The following is a 24,416-nucleotide window of genomic DNA, read 5'->3' on the forward strand; positions in this document are numbered from 1 at the left end:
TGGTTCTCTTCTTCCTGGTCCCCTGTGATATGAACCAACTTCATCACACACACCACCCCCCACGACCATGATCTAGGCCATATATAGCTTTGCCTCCCTCATCACGATGGAGTAAAACCGTCTGAAACTGTGAACCAAAGCAAGTTGTTTCTTCCTATCAGTTATTGTGGCTGCACAAACAACTGATACATGTACACATACCTCCATGGTTTTTCTTACCCTAAAAGTCAGTGTGTTGGATCCACTCTGAAGACCTACAAAACATACCACAGCCAACCCTTCGGATAACCCACAAGATGCTTCGAGGATTTTTCTAAGTTCTTCTGATTTGTGGACAATATCTACTAATTCAATTTTTAAAAATAACCCCAGGAAGGAGTAGTGACCCTCCCTGACACTTTGAAGGGCACTGGCTTCTGCTCCAGTGTGGGAATGAACAACTTGCCTTCTCCATCCTCATTCCCCTGTCCCCTCCCACCTGGCATGCCCCGCCCTGGGATGTAGCTCCACCAATGAAACTAGCTGGTCACAATGGTTACCCAAGTGACCAATGTGAGTCACAGAGACTCTAAAACAGTCTAGTTGCCTCAAGATCATGCCACGATAGTGTGTGCTGCTAAGAAAAGGCTGGCTATGTTTAGAAAGCCAGTACTGGAATTGTTTGGCAGTAGGCCTGAGGATGGCCATAACTGGGCAAGGGACATGGGAAACACCAATTTAGACAGAGGGGCCTTTTGGAAATGTAGATCTGAGTCCTTCCTCAATTTAAAAGCCTTCATGGTGAAGAAGCCAAAATATCAGCTGTGGGGTCCCTTCCCAGTGACTCACTAGTGTCTCTAGGACAAGCCAGAGCTGTCCCTAACCTAATACCTATTCTCAGGGTAGCACTGAGTAGTGCCTGCCTTGAGGGCCTTTGCTGCTAAAACTCCAAAAGCTATGCAGGTCTATGCAGCTGCCTCCCTCCCTCCTTTGGATAAGATCCTGAAGGCCTCCCTGACCACCAGTATGGAGCACCCTCTGCAGGAAGCCAGGTGTGGTCCTCCCAGATGGAGCTGGCTAGCCTTTCCCTGCCCACTTTGGTTACTTACACAGTAGCAGGAATTCTGGTCATTTGTCACCTCTTATAAATCATGAGCTCCCTGGGGACAGGAATCCCAGAACCCAGTTCCCCAGACAATGCTTGACACTGGTCTCCAGGCAACCAATATTTTCTGGGCTGCAACATGTATCTTATGTGATTCTAAGTGCTGGGGACACAGTAAACACAGATCCCCTCAGCGCTTGAGTAGTTTAGATTCTTACAGAGAGGCAAAAAGAGACTGGACATGCAAGGCAGGGGCAGACATGACAGGCAGGTCATGTGTTGTAAACGGACTGGAAGGGGATATGTGGTGAAGGTGACGGGTACGTGTGTTATAACCTTCTTCCAGGATGGTTAGGGGACTTTGGAGGAGTGACCTACATATGAGCTGAGACTGGGGGCGGGGAGGTGGGGAATGCTGCTGCTCAGACCTGGGCAAGAGTTTTCCAGACAGAGGGATAGGGAATGCAAAGGTACTGAGGCAGATCTACGGAAGTCAGCAGGACCAGAGCTGAGGGGATGGGAGATAGGAGTTGGAGGATGAGGGCCTGTCACAGAGCCTTTCAGGCCCTGGAGGAGAGTTTGTTCCTTCTTAGATTGCAGAGAGGAGGCTCTAGGAGAGAACCCAGGACAAGGGTGGAGGGGGTCTGGCCCAGTAAGCTCCACACAGAGGCAGAGCTGAACTGCTGGTGAGGTTCCAAGTGGCCAGAAATGTCTGCTTAGTCTATTTACTGTAGCATGGCCTCCTTGAAGTGCATTCTGGGAGACAGGCTAACGTGACAGTTGAAACAGCTCCTGCAGAAATCTAAGCTGTGACAGCAAGCTGTTCTCATAAACGTGTGCAAGAGGTGTGTGTGCATGACTGTGTGCATGTGTGCAAGCATGTGTGTGTGCCTGTGTGTGCTAAGTATGCATGTGTGTAAGTGTGTGTAAGTGTGCATATGTATGTGGGTGTCTGTCAGTGCACATGGACATGTGTGCATGTATGTATATAGTGAACTTCTTTTTGCCTGCCAGTTGTGATGCTGGTGGAACGTTTACACCACCGTGGTGGTTTAAAGTCTTTCTTCCATGCATTCTGGCTCAAGGAAACCAGAGGCTCCCTGAGGGGGACAGACAGGAGCTCACAGAAGAGCTCCTATCACTGGAAGAGACAATGCCAGGGCTGCTACAGAGAAAATCCAGAAACACTTCTGGTTCCAGTGGGGCCCTTGCCTTCCCCAGCCACTCGCCTTTCCAGGGAATGTGGGCCAGGTAAGAAACAGCCCACTCGTTCATCTCTCTACTGCTCTGTATCACCATGTCCTGTCTGCACTCTCCTTGTTTTGCTGGCAAGCTTTTCTCAGCAGCTACGTTCCTGTGTTTTAGGAAATGCTATTCCTCCAGATGGTTTTTGTTTTTTTCCACTTCAGATTAAAGCCAGGCCCTTCCTAGAGTATGGGGGCTGCTGGGGCTGCTGGGGCTGCTGGGGGCGGGGCACCTTGGGCTCTATAAATCCACTGATCATTCCATACCGAGCCCTGGTTCAGGACCCAGCACTGGATTGCAGAGGCTTCGGCTCCCACCATGGTGCACACTACCAGCTCTGGCCAGCATCTCTGGCCAGCATCCCAGTGGTCCTGTTTCCAGGTGGAGCCATGACACCTGGCTGAAGGAGTGCAATCTCCTACTATGGGTTACATAACCTTTGTTTTTCCTTTCTCATTCTCTGGGGTCTCCAGAGGACCCGTTGGTTGAGTGATAACATTTAATATTAACAGGTTTGCCCCCCCCCCCCCAGCACACAGCCCCAAGAGAAGAACAGAAAAGCCCAGGCTAGGCTTGGGGACATGCCTGAATGTCCCCAGGAGGGACTCTGTAAGCATAGGCTGCACTCAGGTAAGTGGGGGAGACCAGACAAAGACAAGAGACTGTGCCTAGCTGGTCATGACATCTATTTAGAAGCAACTGTTGTGACATAGTCCCAACTGTGGGACACTGGCCCTGGCCTCAGTCACCACTAACATGGATCACCATCCATCTCCAAGCGCGGACACCAAGTGTTTCTGGGGCTGTGTGCTGATGATTTCCTATGGAGCCTCCAACTGAGGATTCCCAAGGAGACCCTTCCCCCACTCCAGAAGTCCCCATGTATCCAGGGCAGGCCTCTGCCTGGATGGGCTATATCTTAAGGTTTTATTGCTATGAAGAAATACCATGACTGAGGCAACCCTTATAAAGGAAAATATTTAATTGGAGCTGGCTTACAGTTTCAGAGGTTCAGTCCATTATCATCATGGCGGGAAGCATGGCAGGGTACAGGCAGACACAGTGCTGGAGGAGCAGAGAGTTCTACGTCTTGATCTGCAGGCAGCAGAAGGAGACTGCATGTCACACTGGGCATAGCTTAGTTTGGGTGGGGCTGGCTTACAGTTTCACCTTTATGAGGGCTCCTAGGATTAAATTTAAGCCAATAGCCTTGCAGGGTAAGTACATTTACCCATGGAACTGTCTTATGAGCCCCAAGACTGTGAGGAAAGAAGAAAGGAGGGAGAGAGGGAGAGAGAGAGGGGGGAAGTAAGGGAGAAAGAAAAGAGAAAAGAGAGAGACCTGGTATGGTAGTACCCACCCATAGTCCTAGCAACTGGGAGGCAGAGGCAGGAGAATCAGGAGTTCAAGATCATCCATTGCTATAAAGTGAGAACTCATATAAAGAGAATAACAAGTACGTGGGGCTGGAGAGGTGGATCAGGGGTAAGAGCACTGGCTGCTTTGCAGAAGGCTTGTGTTTAGTTCCCAGCACCCACATGTGAGCTACTACCACCTGTAACTCCAGGAATACAGTGCTCTCTTCTGGCCTCCACAGATACTGCACTTATGTGCACACACCCAACTCCCTCAAAAACAACAAACACAGAAACACATGCATAATTAAAATAATAAGAAATCTTTCTTCCTTATGGAAGATCTTTGAATTACTGGCAAGATATGAAAATGTCCTCATTTCTGTGAACTGTTTAGTTGGTGTCTCAGTTACTTTTCTCTTGCTGGGATAAACCACCATGACCAAGGCACCTTACAGAAGAAAGGGCTTAATTGAGTTTTACAACTCCAGGCGGATAGGAGCCTGACTGTCATGGTGGGAAGCAGGGCAGCAGACAGGCAGACACTGCACTCTAGTGACATCTGTAGCTCATGTCTGACCCACAAACAGGAAACAGAGAGACCCACTGGGATGGCAGGAGGCTTTTGAAACCTCTTGCCCACCACCAGTGACACATGACACACTTCCTTCAACAAGGCTACACCTCCAATCCTTCCCAAACAGCCATCATCTGGGGACCAAGTATTCGAATATATGAGGCTATGGGGCTACCCAAGGTCAGATCAGCACAGCGGGCAGGTCTGCACAGTCCCTTCCATTTTCCTACAGTGAAGTTTTGAGGTGCAAAGGTCCTTGAGCTGCACGTTTGGGAATAGAGCTAGCTTTCCTTCCAATGCTTGCTGGACTCAGGTCAGTAGTGACCAGTCAGGGTAGGACAAGCACAGTGGTAGGTCTTGCTCATCCGTTTTGATGCTGGGCTGGAGAGTTCAGTGGTAAAGTGGTTGCCTAGCATGCCGGAGGCTGTGTTCTATCCCAACCCCAAGGGAATGGGGAAGAGAGGTTATCTTAGTTAGAATTTTATTTCTATAAAGAGTCACCATGACCATGGCAGCTCTTATAAAGGAGAACATTTAATTGAGGCTGGCTTACAGTTTCAGAGGTTCAGGCCATTGTCATCATGGCGGGAAGCATGGCAGTGTCCAGGCAGACATGGTGCTGGAGATGCCAAGAGTTCTACATCTTCTTGATCCACAGGCAACAGAACTGTATTCTACACTTGAGGTAGCCTAAGCATAGATAAAACCTCAAAGCCTGCCTCAACAGTAAAACACTTTCTCCCACAAGGCCACACCTCCTAATAGAACCACTCCCTGTGGGCCAAGCATTCGAGCACAGGAGTCTATGAGGGCTGTACCAATTCCATCCACCACAGGCTGCCTGCTAGACTTTGCACAAGGGAGCAAATAGCATTACAGTGTTAGTTTGCCCAGTCTTGTGCTGACTGACTGTGACTCAGGTATACCACAGCTGCAGTCCCAGAGTATTCCATAGAAAGGTAGGACAATCTCCGAGGGACACTGAGCCACAACCTCAACTCCTGGTTTGGGAACAGTGTCCCCTGGGTCTTATGTGATCTGTGGCCTGTCGCCAGCATAGGTGGATCAGGAAGCTGTGACAAAAGCCCACTTCCCATGAGAATTCAAGAGGCTACACATTCGGTGCCCTTTCAGGCCCACACAAATAGAGATGAGTTTCTCCAATAACCTCAACCCCATAAGCACGTCGACCGCAAGTGTGGGATTCTCTGATGCCCTCCGAGGTGGTTTTTGTGTACAGAAAAGATTTATTCCTTGGTTTGCTTAGGTTCTAAAAATTAATATTTAATTTATTGAAGTTAAACACCACAGGAAAAAACCTCCTTTATCATTTAGCTTAGTTTTAATTCAGCATATAACATGTATTATTATCATTATGGGCCTAGGCGATTTTGACAACCACTATTTTTTCAAGTAATTGCCTTTTAGGAGGCCTTGATTAATTTGGTCTGGTTTGCAAATGTTAGCTCCTTGAAGTGTTTCTTCTGGGGTGGTCCAGCCTGTATCTGTTCTGCTTTTTAAGTGTTAGGCCAACAGGCCTCCTCACCTAGTTTGGTGGTTCTTGTAAATCTAATGTATTTAGCTAATAAATACTGGGAACTTGAAGTCTAAATAGCTGGTACAGTGCTTTGTGTGAAGGACTAAGTCTCAGGGTCTCAGAATGAGATTCAGTTGCTAGAGTGCTTGCATGCATGAGCCCCAGGATTGAGCCCCAGCACCACATAAACGACGTGGTGGAGCAGACCCGCAGCCACAGGGCTGGGAGCTAAAGGCAGAAAGGTCAGCCAGGTGGTGGTGCACGCCTTTAATCCCAGCACTCAGGAGGCAGAGGCAGGTGAGTTTGAGGCCAACCTGGTCTACATAGTGAGTTCCAGGACAGCCAGGGCTAAGTAGATAGAACCAGTCTCAAATATATGCATATATATATATATATATATATATATATATATATATATATATATATTACATATATATACACACACATTTATACTTGTATATATTTAAATATATATGCGTGTGTTTGTGTGTGTGTGTGTGTGTGTGTGTGTGTGTGTGTGTGTGTGTAAAGAGCTTTAGACTTCTTACTTTTAACAGCCCAGGTGCTGAGCTCAGCACTGGATTCACTGAGAGATCCTGCATCAGAAAATAAAACAAAACAACTTCCCAGGCTCCGTTCCAATGCCCTTCATGTATTAGATGGCTTAGCTCTAATAAACCCTTGTGTTTCTCATCAAAAGCCAAGCTATAAATCTGCCACCTATCTGTCCATCTATTTATCCAACTATTCATCTATCCATCTATCCATCCAACAACTGTCTCTCACTTCCCTCATGTCAATAAATACAACTCTCCCTTATTCCTCTGCCAGCCACTGAGGAGTTCCGGGGGGCAAGCTGCCCTGATTCATCTCTGTGATCCTCAAGAAGAACTGAGTGGTTTTTTTTTCTGCTGAAGTTACCCTCGGACTATGCAAGGAGCCATGAACACAGGTCTTTATCCACTTGCATAATTGTCTTAGGAGTACCTGCAGTATCAGTTTATAGAAACACCTGGAAAATTAGGGGGCTGAACACTGCTCTTGTCCCTTGCACAGCCCAGGGTTCTGCAGCCCCCTCTCATGACAGCACAGCATTGTCATACCTTCCAGCTGCCCCTAGGATAACTGGCCAGTGTGGCAGCCGTGCTCTGTGCATGGTTTTGCTTGTATGCACGAGGCCCTGGAAGCTGCAAAGCTGAAAAAAAAGAAAAATCTCTCTCTCTCTCTCTCTCTCTCTCTCTCTCTCTCTCTCTCTCTCTCTCTCTCTCTCCATTTTTTTTAAAGATTTATTTATTTTATTGTGCGCTACGTGCATCCAAAGTCAGAAGGAGGCTTCAGATCCCCTGGAACTGGAGTTACAGACAGTTGTGAGCCACCATCTGGGTGTTGGAATCGAACCTGGGTCCTCTCCAAGAAGAACAAGTGTTCTTAAGCACCATGCCATTTCTCCAGCCCTGAGACAGTTTCTTTGTGTAGCCCTGGATGTTCTAGAACTCGCTCTGTAGACCAGGCTGGCCTCAAACTCAGAATTCAGAGATCTGCCTGCCTCTGCCTCCTGAGATCCAGATCTTTTGAGGTGGGAAGATCCACCTCTAACCTGGACCACACCTTCTGTTGGCAGCCTATATAAAGGATATAGAAGAGGGAAGCGCTCTCTCTTTGCCTGTTCATTCCAACTTTGTTAGCAAATCCATTTCTTCACTGGCATTAGAGCCTATGTCTTTGGGATTCCAGTATATACTGGAGATAAGCCAAGACATCCAGCTTCATGGACTAAACATTTACTGGATACTTGGACCTTCTATATCTAGGAAGCCATTGTTGGGCAAGCTAGGCCACAGCCTGTAAGTCTCTCTCTCTCTCTCTCTCTCTCTCTCTCTCTCTCTCTCTCTCTCTCTCTCTGTCTCTCTCTCTCTTTCTCTCTGTCTCTGTCTCTCCATCTCTCTCTGTCTCTCTGTCTCTCTCTCTCTGTGTGTGTGTGTGTGTGTGTGTGTGTGTGTGTATGTGTGTGTTCCCTATGATCTGTTGACTGAGGAAGAGAAGACTAGAGCCTGGTTTACCAATGGTTCTGCACGTTATGCAGACACTACCCAGAAACAAATACTGCACCTTTACAACCACTTTATGGCACAACCCTGAAGGACACAAATGAAGGGAAATCTTCACAGTGGGCAGAATTCCAGGCAGTACACATATTCATACATTTTTGGGGTCAAGGGGAAATGTCCAGATGTGTGACTGCTAACACTCAGGGACTGGAGTCAATGGATTAGCTGGATGGTCAGGGACTTGGACAGAGCATGATTGGAAAAGGTTAGGAAAATGTCTAGGGAAGAAATATGTGGACAGAGCTCTTCAAATGGGTGAAGGATGTGAAGATATTTCTGTCCCATGTATATGCTCATCAAAAGATGACTTCAGCTGAGGAGGGGTTCAGTAATCAAGAAAGACAACACTTGGTCCTTACTGGAGTCGATACTAATTCTGGTTATGGATTTGCCTGCCCTGCATCTGATGTTTCTGCCAAAACCACCGTCAGACATATAAAGTGCTTTATCCACCATCATGGTGTTCCACACAGTGTTGCTTCTGACCAATGAACTCATTTCACAGCCAGAAGTGTGACAGTGGGCCCATAACCATGGAAACCATTGGTCTTACCATGTCCCCCACCATCCTGAAGCAGCTGGTCTGACTGAAAGGTGGAATGGCTTTTGAAGACACAGTTACATTGTCAATTAGGTGGCAGCAGCTTGGAGGGCTGGGGAAGGATTCTCCAAAAGGCGGTATATGCTTTGAATCAGCATCCGATATACAGTACAGTTTCTCCCATAGCCAGGATCCATAAGCCCAGGGTTCAATGCATGGAAAAGGAACAGGTCCACTCACTGTCACCCCAAGTGACCTAGCAGGAAATGTTTGCTTCCTCTTCCCTTTCCTTGACCTTAAGTTCTGCTGGCCTAAAAGTTTTGGTTCCAGAGTGGGAGCATCCCTGCTGAGACCCACAACAAACATTCCATCAAACTAGAACCTCAGACTTTGCCTTGATCACTTTGGGCTTCTGATGCCCTTAAGCCAACAGGCTAAGAAAGGAATAGCAGTGTTAGGAGGGGTGACAGATTCAGATTACCAGGAGGAAACTGGATTGCTCCTCCACGATGGAGATAAGGAAGATTATGTCTGGAGTGCAGAAGATCCTATACGACATCTCTTGATGCTACTATATCCTGTGACTAAAGTCTATGGAAAACTACAACAGCCTAATCCAGGCAGGGTGACAAAGGGCACAGACCCATCAGGAATGTGGGTTGGGTCACTACTCCAGGAAAAGAACCAAGACCTACCAAGGTGCTTGCTGAGGGTAGAGGAAATACAAAATGGGTAGTAGAGGAAGGTAATTATAAATACCAGCTAAGGCGAGTTGCAGAAATGAGGATTATAATTGACATGAGGGTGTGTTGTGTTTTGTTTATACATGTGTTTATACATATGTCTGTGTTTTCTCTACTCAATTTCTTTATCATACAATGTAACATCAATTTAAAGAATATCAATGGTTATCATATTTAAGTTCAGATACTAAAAAGAATGTCCCGTAAGGGACATTGCCACCTATTCTTTTTTGTTGTTGTTGTTGTTGTTGTTTTTCCGAGACAGGGTTTCTCTGTGTAGCCCTGGCTGTCCTGGAACTCACTCTGTAGACCAGGCTGGCCTCGAACTCAGAAATCCACCTGCCTCTGCCTCCCAAGTGCTGGGATTAAAGGCCTGCACCACCACTGCCCAGCCATTGCCACCTATTCTAAACTTATAATGCATTCGTGGTTGTATGAGGAATAGCGATATCATAATTTAAAACAAGTTCTCTCACTTGCCTGGTAACTTCACCAGTAGGCTTCACTGGCTGGCCAGCGAATCTTAGGCTCCTCCTCCATCATCATCAGCAGAACCAGGATTGCAAAACCCATGCACCACTCCCAGCCCTTCCCCAGGGCTTCTAAGGATGAACTCAGGTCCTTTTGCTTGCACAGAAAGTCCTTTACCAACTGTGCTATCTTCCCAACCCAGGAAGCCAAACATGCAACAGGAGAGGTGGGACAGAGAGCAGCTGGGCAAATGGAAAGAGGAGATGCACATAAAACCAGGAATGAATGGAAAGTATAGAACCAATGACTAAAGAAAGCCATGTCCTAATGTTTTTAGAAAGACAACGCAAAACCTGCAGACTGGCGGGGCCAGTTAGTGAACAAAGCAACTTACTGGCACTTAACGTGACAAGTTGTCAGGGAAGGAATTAGAGCCCAGCAATAAGACGATGTGAGCCACCTTAGGCCAATCTGAATGTTCGTGAGATGCACACATTTGACACCTACAAGTAAGGAGACTGGGCTGTAGAGAGAACACTTAAAGGAAACAAAGTTTTAACTTAGTGGTGTGGCTGGAGAGATGGCTCAGTGGTTTCTAGAATGGATGCTGCTTTTCCAGAGTGTTAAGACCTAGGTAAAATGTCAAGGCCGGGGTTACTGTTACCTGTCTGGCCGGCCATTTTGTGCTGTTACTAAGGAAACTTTTTCATGTGCTACCATTGCTGTTGCTAGGATAGTCTTTGGTGTTCTTGGAAACCAATCACAATGGAAGTCAGGTAGAACTGCTTTGTATAGTTAGCCACAGTAAGCTTGGACCCAAATCATCAACCAGGCAGCACTTCCTGCACCTGTGTCTAAGCTTTTATGGTAGAAGCTGTCCCTGGGGTGGACCCCAGCATAAGAGAGACACCTGCACCAGGATAAGAAGCTATTTGGAATAAGGCCTCCATTTTTTTGAGAAGGGGTCAAGTAAAACTTAAGTTCCCAAGACCTCCCTGGAAACTGACATCCTGCTTGGCAGAGAGACGTGTATGTGGGTAACTGACATCCTGGTTGGCAAGTTAAGACATGCATGTTAGACAAGGCAAGTCCCCTGCCACTGCTGAATACCCCAACCAATGGGAACCGAATAGATGTACAACAAAGGCATTTCTAAGGAAATTCCCTGTCCCTAGGTAGAATAACTTGGCACAGATGTTTGTGGGTTTTAGGATTAAAAGCCCTGTAGGATCTTAACTCAAGGTCAAAGCCAGCTCCTGCATCTGGTCTGTGACCCTGATGTATCAGTCTTGGGGTGTGGCATTCAATAAACCATCCCTATTTTACTGAGATTGAGATCTGAGTGGTTTGTAGGGCGATTCCCAGACCCCAATATAGAAGACCCCAAATTTAGTTCCCAGCACCCACATAGGGCAGCTCACAACAGCCTGTAATGCTAGTTCTCGAAATCCAGTGTGCCCTTCTGGACTCTGTGGGTAACTGCACTTAAGAGCACATCCCCCACACACACCCTCCCACCCTACACATGCATACTCAGAAATAAAAACAGCTGACTCCCACAAACTCTTCTCTGATATCCACATATCATGTTTTCTACATCAAAAATAAGCAGATGTGAAAAATAGTTATAAATAAGTTATACTGAGAGTTTTAAAAACTTCAAACTTCTTGCAGGGGGTGGTGCACGCCTTTAATCCCAGCACTTGGTGAAGGGTGGAGGGGCGGCAGAGTTTGACCTCAAACTCTCTGTGAGTTTGAGGTCAGCCTGGTCTCTATAATGAGTTCCCAGACAGTCAGGACTACCTAGAGAGAGACCCTGTCTCAGAAAGGTAAAATTCAAACTATTTCATACCAAAAAATATCAGAACCAAACTTTTTTTTTTTTTTTTTTAACTTCAGGAAAGTTTGACGTTGGTCCTGTCTGATTTTACATTATATGTTTAAGAAGAGTCTGATATTCTAGCTTAGAATTTTTATATCTTCTGGTGAAACTTTTCAACTACACTCCAACTTACCATTCAAAGGATTTGTTTATTTTTATTTTATGTGTTTGAGTGTTCGCCTGCACATATGTCTGTGTATCTTATGAATGCCTGTTGTCCACAATGGCCAGGAAAGGCCATCAGATCCCGTGGAGCTGGAGTTGCAGAAGGCCATGAGTCATGATGTGTGTGTTGAGAACCAATGAGTCCTCGGCAAAAGCAGCCAGTGCTCTTCAGTGCTGTCTCCAGTCTACCCCCACCAGCTCACTTTAATATTTTATTTTTATCTTTTGTTAGTGCATATGCACATTTGTGTGTTTGTGGGTATGTAGTGTGTGCCTCTGTGTGTGTGTGTAGTGTGTATCTGTAGTGTTTGTGGTGTGTGCGTGTGTGTGGTATGTGTGTGTCTGTGTGTGTATGGTGTATATGTCTCTCTGTGTGTATGGTGTGTGTATATGGTGTATGCCTGTGTGTATGTATGTGTATTGTGTGTGTCTGTGTGTATGTATGTCTATGGTGTGTGTATCTGTGTATGTGTATGGTGTATGTGTGTGTCTCTTTGTGTGTGTGGTGTGTCTCTCTGTGTGTATGTATGGTGTGTGTCTGGTGTGTCTGTGTGTGTGTGTCCGTGTATGCATATGGTGTGTGTGTGTTATGTCTGTGTGTATGTCTGTGTGTGTGTGTATGTCTCTGTGTGTGTGTATGTCTGTGTGTGTGTGTATGTCTGTGTGTGTGTGTGTTTGTGTATGTGTCTGCAGGCACATTTAGCATCAGGTCTCACCTTCCATCTTGCCGATACAAGGTCTCTTTTGTGTGCAGGTCTGTTCCACGCTCCATTGTAGCTAGGCCTTGAGTTTCCAGGTAAGCTTCTTGCCCCGTCTCATCATAGGAATGCTGAAATTCAGATAAATCCAATCACATCAGCTTTGTTACAGGATGAAAATCAAAGTCTCATGGAGCTGGCCTGGAACTCATTACGTAGTCAAGGATGGCCTCAATTTCTGATCCATCTTAGTACTGGGATTATAGCTGTGTGCCATCATCACTCCTGAAATTTTTGGTGCTGAGGATAGAACCAGGGCTTTCTGCGTGGTAGGCAAGTCTACCAACTGAGGGACAGGGTCTTGCTATCTTACCTCATGCTGGCCTCAGACTCCTGCCTCAGCTTCCTGAATAGCTGGTACTCCAGAGAGTGCCACACAACCTGACTGGACATTGTCCAAACACTGCATTTTATTAAATATTTTCCACATGGATTGCAGTGGCCTATGGTTTCTGTCTGCTCACATGTCGAGTTATATCCCACCTACCTCATGCCAGCACCACGCTGTCTAGGTGGTGTGTTCAGGACAGCTTCGTCATACGTTTTGAAATTGGGAAACTGCATCCTACACATTTGTTCCTTGGGTCTCATGTATGTAGCCCAGGCTAGCCTCAACTTTAATATGAAGCCAAGAATGACCTTAAACTCTGGTTCTCCTCCTTCAACCTTTTAAGCACGAGGATTATAAGTGTGCACCCTTGTCCCAGTTTGTGTGATGCTGGGCGTGGAAGCTGGGATCTGGTGCATGCGGGGCAGGTGCTCTACCCACTGAGCCACGTTCCCAGCCCTTCAGTATGTTCTAGTTGGTTAGATCTCTTTGCTATTTCACAATAATGAGAAGATAGATTTTTTCTACAGCCCATTAATTTTCATGAAGCTTGTTCTGATAGAGACGACATCAGATGGGTAGCTTGCTCCAAGGTAGGTTGCCATGTCAACAATATTAAATATTCCAACTCATGAGCACAGGTTCTTTTCATCTCTTTACTGATTCTTAAATTTATTTCTTCAGTAATGCTTCATAATTTCCAGTGTGCAAATGTTGCGTCTCCTTTCTCAAATTTATTCCAGGTTTTAAAGTCATATGCTATTGTAGATAGGGTTGTTTTCTTCTTTTCTTTCTTTTTGTTTTTTTGTTTTGTTTTGTTTTTTGTTTGTTTGAGACAGGGTTTCTCTGTATAGCCCTGGATCCCCTAGCTTTGTAGACCAGGCTAGCCTTAAAATCAGAGATTCATCTGCCTCTGCCTAGCAAGTGCTTGGATTAAAGGCCTGAGCTTCTTTCTCTTTTTGAATACTTATTTATTTGATTTAATGTGTATGTGTGTGTGTGCATGTGCGTGCGTGCGTGCGTGCGTGTGTGTGTGTGTGTGTGTGTATGTGTGTACCTGAGTATATGTATGTGGACTACATGTATGCAGGAGCCCATAGAAGTTAAAATATGTTTGGATCCCCCAGAACTAATCTTACAGGTGAGTGTGGGCCACCACAAGGCCTTTGCAACAGCATTTAGTGCTTAAAACCACTGAGTCATCTCTCAAGCCCTAGGTTTATTTCTTAATTTTATTTTCCGGTTGTTTCTTGATGGTAAGCAAAAACACAGCTAATGTTTGCATATTGCTTTCTTTGATATACATTCGTTTGTTTGTTTGTTTGTTTGTTTGTTTGCTGTGTATGTACGTACCCATTCCTGTGTGCATGTGGAGGCCACGCTTGATAGCAGGGATTGTTTGTTTGTTTGTTTGTTTTTGTTTTTCAAGACAGGGTTTCTCTGTATAGTCCTGGCTGTCCTAGAACTCACTCTGTAGACCAGGCTGGCCTCAAACTCAGAAATCCACCTGCCTCTGCCTCCCAAGTGCTAGGATTAAAGGCATGCGCCACCACCACCGCCACCACCACCACCACCCACCCCCAGCCATAGCAGGGATTTTTCTCTACCAATTTCCACCTTCTCTTTTGAAATGAGATCTCTCACTGAGTCTAGAGAGCGCCAGTTCACCTAGACTAGCTGGTTGGCAGGCTCCAGAGACCCTTGTGTCACCATTCCTACCATGCTCCCAGTACCAGGCTTACAGGCACATGCCCCTGAACCTGCTTCTGACATTGGTACAAAGTCTAAACCCAGATCCCCATGCCTGCACAGTGAGCGTCCTACACTGTGCGCCATCTCCCCGTCAGTCATACCTCATGGCTCTGCTGACACAACTGGCCCTGTTTTTCGAGGTTTTTCTGTTTGGTTGTTTACTTGGTTTTGTTGGCCTGAGACAAGGTCTTACTGTGTAGCTCTGGCTGGCCTTGAACTTCCAGTATAGACCAAGCTTGCCATGGACTCACAGAAATAAGCCTGCTTCTGTCTCCTGAGTGCAAGGGTGAAATCTGAGCACTACCACAGGTTTACTTAATTTTCTAACTATGTGCATGTGTACCTGTGCATGTACGGATGTGTGCATGTGAGTGAGGGAGCCTACAGAGGCCAAAGAGGAAGCCAGATCCCCTGGAAGAAGAGTAGTTCTGAGCCATCAGCTCTCGAGTGCTGGGAACCAAAAGGAAACCAGGCCCTTCCTTACCACTGAGTGGTCTCCCCAGCCACTTGCTGAGGTTTTTACATAAATGTTAACAAATTATATTGATCAGAAGTGTGTGTGTGTGTGTGTGTGTGTGTGTGTGTGTGTGGTGTATTTGGCTTAGAGGATGAATTAGAAGACATTTCTTCCTGAATGTCAAATTCTAGTGTTAAAGTCTCTTTGAAATGTTTGCTGCCATCCACTAGAAAACTGTCTTGTCTTGGGGCTTCTTTTGGGTGTGATAGTTCATTAACTGATGCAAAACCTATCAGTTGAAGCATGTTTAGAATTTTCTCTTTCTTGTTTGTCTTTGCTTAAATATATATATGTATGTGTGTGTATGTATGTGTGTGTGTGTGTGTATATATATATATATATATATATATATCCCTCAAACAGAACATTCTATTTAGATTTACTTATTTATTTTATATTAGTACACTGTCGCTGTCTTCAGACACACCAGAAGAGGATATCAGATCCCATCACAGATAGTTATGAGCCACCATATGGTTGCTGGGAATTGAACTCAGCACCTCTGGAAGACCAGTCAGTGCTCTTAACTGATGAGCCATCTCTCCAGCCCTGTCTTTGCTTTGTTTTTTTTAATGGTCCTAGGGGGTTGGACCCAGGGTTCGTACCTAATGGACAAGCTCTTCACCAATGAGCTACGTCCCACCTCAGTTCCTCCCATTCCTTCTTAATCCAGTTGTAGCAATCAGCGTCTCTAAGCACCAGCCAGTTCACCTAGAACACCTATCACCCAGTGTGTTGTGTGCAATGATTCCCGTCACTCCCTCACCCCCTGCTCCTCCGAGCAGTGGACCCCGATTCTGTTATTGATTTAGTTATTTGGCTTCTCTTGTTTCATCAGTCTGGATGAAGGCTTGCCAGATTTATTGATTTTTTTTTCAAAGAACTAACTTTTAACTTTATAGCTGCACTCTGTTGTTTCTCTCCTGTAATCACTACGTTTGTGCTATATCAATATCTATATCTGCATCTGTATCTACATCTATGTCTGCATCTTCCACCTGCCCAACATAGATGCAGTTTGCTCTTCTAGTAGTTCCTCAAGATAAGAAGTTAGCTTATTAACTTGAGATTTGGTTGGTGGGGGTGGTGATGGTGGGTTCTGAAGACAGGGTTTCTCTGTGTAGCCCTGGTTGTCCTGGAACTAGCTCTGTAGACCAGGTTGGCCTAGAACTCAGATATACATGCCTCTGCTTCTCGAGCTGGGTTAAAGGTGTGTGCCACTCCACCCACCTGAGGTCTTTCGTTTTCAATGCAGGCATTTACAAGGCTAGAGAAATGGCTCAGCAGTTAGGAGCACTGTCTGCCACAGAGGAGAACTGGGTTCCCGGTACCTACATGGCCACTCACAATCTTCTGCAACTCCAGTTCCAAGAGATCTGAATCTCTTTTCTGGCCTCTATGAACCCTACACACACATGGTACACACACACACACACACACATGCAGGTAAGTACACATATAAAATAAAAATCAATCTTTAGTATGGGCACACAATTATCTTTCTAATGCTGTGATAAAGTATCACAACAAAGCAACTTATAGAAGAAAGAATTTGTCTGAGCTGTGGTTTCAGAGGGATGAGAGTCCATCACGGTGAGGAAGCTGGGGGCAAGCAGCAGACATGGCAGTAAGAGCAGGAAGCCGAAAGCTCACATCTTCAAATGCAGAGACAACAAACTGGAAGGGCTCTGAGGCTTTTTTTCTCAATCACCCCAAGTGACACACCTCCAACAAGGCCACACGTCCTGAGCCTCCCCAAACAGTAGCACCAACTGGAGACCAACCTGCAAGTATCTGCACCTGTGGAGGCCATCCTGAATCAAAACATTTCAGACACTTAAGGCTACACATTTTGACCAAGAATTGCTTTTTCTGCTAAATCCTTTTCATTTTAAGGACCAATTTGAAAATTTATACATTTCTTGTGTACTTTGCCTTTTTTATGTATGGACTGTAGACTGTATCTTGGTTTTTCTTTTTCTTTTACTTTTCCGGTTCTCTAAAAGGTGATCTCTGGGAGATTGTTTTGGCTAGATAATGTGTTTTCCTCAATATGTTTTTCTTTTTTAAAAAAAAATTGTTCAGATAGGGGCTGGAGAGGTGGCTTAGGGGTTAAGAGCACTGGCTGTTCTTCCAGAGGTCCTGAGTTCAAGTCCTAGCAACCACATGGTGGGTTACAACCATCTGCAATGGGGTCCAATGCCCTCTTCTAGTGTGCAGGTGGAGATGCAGACAAAGCACCCAAAAATCATAAACAAATAAACCTTTAAATTGTTTAGATATTTAATTCACTTTGTGTATATGTTTTGCCTGCATGTATGTCTGTGCATCATATGCATGGCTGGGACCTACAGAGACCAAAGGGCATCAGATCCCTGGAACTGGAGTTACAGACAGTTGTGAGCTGCCATGTGGATGCTGGGAACTGAACTCGGGACCTCTGGAAGAGTAGTCAGTGCTCTTAACCTCTGAGCCATCTCTCCAGCACCACCACCACCACTACCACCACCACCACCCCTTAATTTCTTTTTAAAGACAGAGTCTCACTTTGTAGCTCAGGCTGCCTAGAACACTCCATCCTCCTGCCTCAGCTTTCTGTGTACTGGTGTGTGTTACCAAACTCAGACAAAATATCAGGATCCAGAGGCCACAAACTGTGTTCTCTCTCTCTCAATCTCTCCTCCCTCCCTCCTTCCCCCCTTCTTTCCTGCCTGTCACCTTCCCTCCTCCCCTCCATCCTCTTGGATTCTGCATACATCTCCTCTTGTTGAACTTTGGTTTCATAGTTTCACCATCCTCTGGCAGTCATTAATTAGACCCATGGTTCATGGGTTTTGCAAAACAGTGGCTCTCTATTCCTTTTTTTCTGTTTGTTTGTTTGTTTGTACTTATTAACTGATGTATCTTAGTCCAAAAGGAACATCTTTGGATGACTTTGTGTTCTTGGTTCTAGTCCCAGAAGTCTGCGTTTACCTCCTTGCTGTCTAGCATGTGACTTTAATACTATTGGCAAGATAGGGTCTCTAAGTTGCCCAGGCTGGTCTTGAACCCCTGGCTTAAGTGATCCTCTTGCCTGAGCCCTCCCAAGTTAGAACTACAGACGTGTACACACTGGCCAGCTGTGAAAATCTTTTATAAACTGTTCTTTTTTATCTATTAGAGACCTGCAGATTGTCCTTCGGGTGCGAGCTGTCAGCCGCCACTTCATTTCTCCCTTGACTGTTGTTTTTATGGTTTTGAGGCAGAGCCCGGCTGGTGTCAAACTTCTTATGTAGGGAGGATGACTTTACCCCCTGACCGCCAGCATCTGCTCCAGGAGCCCAGAGCACTGGAACTGCATTTATGCACCACCAAGTTCAGCGTCTCCTCTGACTTGAAAGGTCTAGAGTTAGGCTCAAGTCTTTTGTGTTTCTGTCACCCCTCCCAAGAAATTATTTCTATTTATTTAACTCTTTGGATGAGGCAATGAGTTTACTGGAGTTACGTATAGGTGAGAAGTTACCGGCAGGAAGACTCAGGTTTAATGGCACTACTGACAGTCCACTCCAGCAAGGGTATGAGTCACACAGGCTGCAGCCCTGGAGCTCTCTGCATGACCCTTAACTATTTGGTTTTAAAAGTCATACATTTGTAAGCTACTTAACTCCTGGCGTTTTTAAGAAGCCCACACAATAATAAAATACCCCTCTGCACTTTCCCCCTTTTTAACATTAAAAATTCAAATATTTAATAAAATACTTGGTTTTATTTTATAGAGATAAGTTCTCTCTGTAGCCCTGGCTGTTCAAAAAAAAATCAATATATAGACCAGGCTGGCCTTGAACTCATAGAGATCTGCCTGCCTCTGCCTCCCAAGTGCTGGGATTAAAGGTATGAGCCATTATACCCAGCTAATCAAATATTTTAAATTGTAAAAATTGAATTTATAAGGTCTGGAGAGACAGCTCAGTGGTCAAGAGCACTTACTACACTCATGCCTGCTTTTAACTCTAGTTCCAGGGGATCTGGTGCCCCCTTCTGGCCTTCTGGGGCACCAGCACACAGGTGGTGCACATAAACTTCTGCAGGCACACACCTGAATAAGAAATGCGCAAATCTTCTCTTTTTAAAGACTCAGTTCATGGGCTGAAGAGATGGCTCAGTGATTCTGAGGGCATGTACCACTCTGACCAAGGACCTGAGTTGGATTGCCAGCACCCAGGTTGAGTAGCTCACAAACCACCTGCAACTCCAACTTCAGGGAGTCTGACACCTCTGCCCCATGGACACACGTACTGCTGTGCACCCACCCACACCCATCTTGCTGGCTGTCGAAGTTGCCCATGGTTCTGATGACCTGGGACATGTCATCAGAACATGTCATGAGGACATGGAAGTATAAGAAACCTTCAGAGGCGCTGTTGCAGACGTGTCTACTCACCACACAGCACTGGCTTCACTGCTTCCTGTCACGGAGACCAATCACTCACTCACTCCTTCTCTTGGTTCAAATGTGAGATGGTTTAACACCGTTAACATTGCAGGATGTGGAGTCGTTGAGAAGACAAACCTCTGGACATGTCTGTCAGGGCGTTTCCAGACTCTGTTTATCAAGGTGAGAAGATACCTCATAAACGTGAGAGGCACCATTTCACGGGCTGGGGTCCGGGACAGAGACAAAATGAAATACAGAAGACGGGTGGAGCTCCAGCATTCATCTCTCTGCTTGCTGGCTGTCATCTCAGTGTGAGCAGTGACCTCATGCTCCTGCAGCTACACCCTCCCCACCATGATGGGCAGTACCTGAACTATAAGCCAAAATAAACCCTTCCTCCTTATGTTTCTCTTGTCCTGTCTTTTGTCCAAACGCAGGAAAAATAACCAATGCAAAAGACACGAGAAGCCCTAAGGTTGCTTGTAGCCCTGGCCTCTGGGTTAGTGAGCTGTGTTCTGCACAAACCTCCTGAAACCATGCCCTCCAAACCTGCAGAACTCAGAGTAGGGGTAGTGGACATCCTGAGGGAGGCTGACAGCTCAGTGTGAGGGAACAACTACATGTCCATCCCTGAATTCTAGGGCCCATGTGTTCTGGGGATGGGAGGAAAAGCACCTTACTGTTGATTCCTGAGCCAAAGCATAATCCGCATACCGGGCCTCCCGACCTTATCCTTCTGGTTTATCGTGTCTAAAGAGATTTGCCCCAGAGACCACGGATGAGTGGGATGAAAAAGAGGATTTCAGAGCAGAAGTGAGCGTGGGGTCTGAGGTTTGAGACAGAAGACAAAGAAGATCAGAGACACAGCAGTGGCCAGACTGAAAATGCTCATGGGCCCAAGTTATGGGGAAGGAGGAAAGGAGGGAGGGAGGGAGGGAGGGAGGAAGGGAGGAAGGGAGGGAGGGAGGGAGGGAGGGAAGGAATGAGGAAATACATCCATAGATATTGTTCTCTGTTAAGAAACTGGAACGGCCATGCGTCAATCTAAAACTGGGCTCTAAAGAGGCAGTGTCAACACTAACAGCCATCAAAGACAAGTCAGATCCTCTGGAAGAGCAGTCGGTGCTCTTCACGGCCGAGCCATCTCTCCAGCCCACTGTTTTAAAAACAGAATCCCAAACATTCAATTTACCAATGAAGACTCAGGAGCCAGATGTCAACGTGAAAGCCTGCCAGCTCAGAAAGGCAGAGAACACACCCAGCTGACCCTCCTACTCCACTGCTCCCCAGCAGGAAAAACCCAGTTCCCCTTCTTCACACTGTCTCAAAAGCCTTCCAGCTGAGTATCCTCCTTTCTGCTTCCTGTGCGTCTCTCTCCTCCTGACTTCCTCTTGCTCACTGGCTTTGCCTTGCGTTTACTCCCTCTCAGCTGTCGCCTGCGCTGCCTCTTGACCTATCTCTCACTTTATTTAGCTCTTGTTTACTGAAAGCTCTTGGGTTTAAAGTGTGCGCTAGGGCTGAGCCACACCACAACAAGAAACAAGTTTTTCCAGTTCACAGTCTCTGGGTCCACAATGTAATCAAATATCCTTCCACAACGTGGAGAGGGATAGAGACCCAGGACCTCAAATATGTGGCTGTTGGGGCCCATGTGAGGTTTGTTGGTTGGTTTTGCCAACCAGGAGCTCAATGAGTGTCAGCAGAATGGTCAGGCTGTTGGGTGTAAGACAACGATCTTCCACTAAGTCCTCAGAATAAGGTTAGCTTCCAATCCTACCTATGGAGAGGGTGGAAAGGCTACCAGGCATGGTCCACTATGTCTCAAGAATTTGCTAGAATTTTTATTTACCCCTTATGGAAGATTCATGATAGATTTCTCAATCAAGAATCAGTTTGGGGCTGGAGAGATGGCTTGCAGAGGACCCAGGTTCACTTCTCGGCAGCCACATGGTGGCTCACGACTGTAATTCTAGTTCCAAAGAAATCAATACTTTCTTGCAGCCTTATGAAAAAAAAAATCAGGTCCAAGCCAGGCATGGGAGGGCATGTTTGTTGTCTCAGCACTTAGGAGGTAGAAGCAAGATCAGGAATTCATGGTCACATGTAGCTACACAGCAAGTCTGAAGCTAGCCTGGGCTACATGTTCCCTGTTTCAAGGAACAAAGGAAGGAAGGAAGGAAGGAAGGAAGGAAGGAAGGAAGGAAGGAAGGAAGGAAAGAAGGAAGGAAGGAAGGTAGGGACTCAAACCCAGGTCTTCCTCATCTATAAGGTCACAATGTCTCACTGGACACTTGCCAAGGCAGACCCAGGGCCTGACAAAGTCCTTGGTCAGTATCTAGAAGTCAAACTGTCAGAAAGAAGGTCACATAGGCAAGATCTATGTTTAATCTAGGTGTGGAGCCAGAAGCTCCTGGGCCAAGGTCAGGGAGGAGGAAGAGGGTCAGCTCATACCTTTTTGGGGCCCAGAGGTCTTCCTTCCCTGCCTCAGAGGCTCATCAGGTTTCAGGCAGCAAGTGCAATGAATGACTTCCAACAACAGAAGTCATTAGGAAAGCCAATAAAGATATGACAGATCTGGCAAGAACAAGAGACAGCTCAGGTGTATTGCTAGGAGGCCAAGGGCGGGGATTCCTTCAGGTCACAGATGAATCAGCCTGGCAGCCACCCATTCTTCGATTGGGATCAAAGGTATAGCCAGCTTGTACTCAGAGGATGCCTTCAAAGGATGCGTACTAATTAAAGCATTTACCGAGCCAACATCCTTTGGCTTAATCACATGCCTCTCCACGCTGGTGGGCTGCTGCGCATGCTCCTCTGCTGATTGGAGCGGCAGTCCTGCCTTCCGTGCTAGCCACGCCAATCAGATTTCTTCTTGAGGAGATGCTCACGGGATGGTAGCCCTGGTTCTCTTAGCTCAGCAGGGGTATCTAGAAGGTCATGGAGTTCGGGGCACAATCTGCGGTAGAAATAGAGTTCTTCTGTAAACGGAGAAAACTGCCTTAGCAGCAGCTAGATTGAAGAAATTGAAGGAAGAAAGAGGAGCTGCCTCGGTGAGGACCTGCTGTAGGGAACTCCTGTGAGTGCAGGTCAGAAGGACCAGCAGCTGACACCTGGACAATCGGCCCTTAAAGCTGGATGCTTGCTCAGCACTGCGGGGAAACAGGAAGGGCAGTCGGGTCAGTAGATATTAGATGTGCATGTTCAAGGGATGGTGGTTATGAGATCGTTAAAGGATTCCCTCAACAGAGATCGCTCATTCACACACAAATCATCCATTTGTAGGGGTTTTTAAAAATTATTTATTATATGCATGTGAGTACACTGTGGCTGTCTTCAGACACACCACAAAGAGGGCATCATATCTCATTACAGATGGTTGTGAACCACCATGTGGTTGCTGGGAATTGAACTCAGGTCCTCTGGAAGAGCAGTCAGTATTCTTAACACCTGAACCATCTCTCCAGCCCCTGTAGTTTTTCATTAGAATTAAGCCAGGAGGTGGTGGCACAGGCCTTTAATCCCAACACTCCAGAGGCAGAGCCAGGCGGATCTCTGAGTTCAAAGCCAGCCCAGTCTACAGAGTGAGTTCCTAGACAGCCAGGGCTATACAGAGAAACTGTCTCAAGAAAAACAAAGAGACAGAGACAAACAGAGAAGAATTAGACCATGCATGGTGGTGTATACTTAAAACCCTTGGGAAATGGAGGCAGGAAGATCAAATGTCCTAAGATATCATCAGCTCTGTAACAAGTTCAAGCCTAGCCTGAGCTATATGAAACAGTGCCCCCCCCTCCAAAAAGGAAAATTCCAGTAATAATTCTAAATTAAAAGATAAGCACCTTAATCCCAGCATCTACCCGATCTCCATAGCAAGTTACAGGTCACCAGAGTTGTACAACAGTAAGATGCGGCATGTCTCAAAAATTGATTGGGTATAGGGACAAATATCCGTAATCCTGGCACTCAGGACACTGAGGCAGGAGGATCATAAGCTCAAGGCCAGCCTGGTCTACACAAAGAGACTCTCAAAAATAAAAAGAGGAGGAAGAAGGGGAGGAGGGAAAAAGTAAAACAGCACATTTTAAAAAACCACAACCACCAACAACAATCATGTGTATATGTGGGGCCAGGGTATGTGCACATGCCTATAGGTGCCCAGAGCCAGAAAATGGCGCCAGTTCCCTTGGAATTGGAGTTAGATATAGGTGGTTATTGATAAACCAACCTGCCTCCATCTTAAGTTTGAAAGCCATCTTATAGCAAAGTTAAACTAGGTTCATTCCTGTTTATGATTAAACCTCTCTCAAGGATTAAGCTATGCCCCTTGTATAACCTCAGCTACACATTTCTGTACTTCCTGGTCAAGAAATGGCAGCCATGCCATTCTGTCAGGAGCTCATCATGACCAACTTGTTACACTTTTGTTCTGCTTCTGTAACTGCTTATTTGACTGCCAAAGCCCCCGTTTGGAAAGCCCGTTCTCCTAAGCTATGAAACCCTCATCTTCCCCGTCCAGAGTCGCTCTCTAAAACCTGCGCTAGGAGAGACAGGTTGCTGGACCAGTTCTGTTCTGCGGTGCACAATAAAAAACAAACGAATTTGCCCATTTGAGTTTATGGTCTTTTGTTTCGTTAGTTTGAGACAGGGTTTCTCTGTGTAGCTTTGGCTGAACTGGAAATCAACTCTGTAGACCAGGCTGGCTTTGAACTCACAGAGATATATATGCCAGCCTCTGCTTCCGGGAGTGCTGGGATTAAAGGCCTGCACCACCATGGGCTAACTGAATTGGTGGTCTTTTACTTCTGCCTGCTGGAGTTGATTGCTGCGAGCTAATTGCTGTAGATGCTGGGAACTGAACTCAGGTCTTCTGCAAATGTAGTATGTGCTTTTAACCAGTGCTCCATCTTTCCAAATCCTAAAATACCATTTTAAACATTAA

The 24,416-nt window shown here is 46.1% G+C and overlaps 1 long non-coding RNA gene across 2 annotated transcripts; it reads right to left on the minus strand.

Moving 5' to 3' along the window:
- Positions 1 to 3,293: 3,293 nt before the first annotated feature.
- LOC117719157 (uncharacterized) lies at positions 3,294 to 22,249 on the minus strand. 2 transcript variants are annotated; one of them, XR_004608131.2, is made up of 5 exons: positions 21,929 to 22,249; positions 19,484 to 19,645; positions 12,425 to 12,537; positions 10,056 to 10,164; positions 3,294 to 3,424 (listed from the first exon to the last, which is right to left on the minus strand). It is a non-coding gene; the product is annotated as an uncharacterized LOC117719157 (long non-coding RNA). The 2 variants fall into 2 exon arrangements; XR_004608132.2 differs by lacking the exon at positions 10,056 to 10,164.
- Between the last annotated feature and the right edge of the window lie 2,167 nt (positions 22,250 to 24,416).

This window comes from Arvicanthis niloticus, chromosome 13 (genome assembly GCF_011762505.2).
Source record: "Arvicanthis niloticus isolate mArvNil1 chromosome 13, mArvNil1.pat.X, whole genome shotgun sequence".
NCBI lineage: Eukaryota > Metazoa > Chordata > Mammalia > Rodentia > Muridae > Arvicanthis > Arvicanthis niloticus.